Source organism: Papilio polytes, unplaced genomic scaffold (assembly GCF_000836215.1).
Source record: "Papilio polytes unplaced genomic scaffold, Ppol_1.0 DF822178.1, whole genome shotgun sequence".
NCBI lineage: Eukaryota > Metazoa > Arthropoda > Insecta > Lepidoptera > Papilionidae > Papilio > Papilio polytes.
In genome coordinates, this window is record NW_013527026.1 from 59358 (window position 1) to 60008 (window position 651).

The following is a 651-nucleotide window of genomic DNA, read 5'->3' on the forward strand; positions in this document are numbered from 1 at the left end:
TCCTTGTAGGCATACTTATCGTTTAGAGTTGAGTTATATGCAAATGCTCTTATGTAATTTATTATCCCTAGATATATGAACCTTTGTTTTAGTTCGAACGTGAAGCTAATACCGACGTATGCGGCTTTGTATAATCCCAAACAAAGCGCTGCTTACTCGAGCAGCGTCTGTCACGTGTCTCGTGTCTTGACTTACAGCCGGGTGACTATGGCAGTAAGTTTCCACGTTAGACACTCGTATAAAGCATATTGTCGTCTCTGTTATTTCCAAGAGAATGTAAGTTTACCAACAAGTTTTGTACATGTGCGAACAGCTATGGCAAGGTTCCAAATCACCTCCGCGCTTAATATTGTCGCCGGAAGCCATTCAACTGCCACTTGCGCTAACAAAATGTACTTAACGTATAACCAATTTCTTTGATACCTACCTGCTTTCATAGGTACACTCGTAACTGTGATTCTATACCGTAATCATTAGTTTTCCAGTAAAAGCTTTACCTAATGAGATTAGTTTAAATGTATAGAGGGTCGCCTTCCGCCGCGACGCCGCGCCGCTGTCACAGAGGATTATAACATGAGTTGTCTCACTTGCATTTACTAACTTAGAGCATTCCAACGACAACCCGTAGTTTCTTGGAGGAAACAACCAACA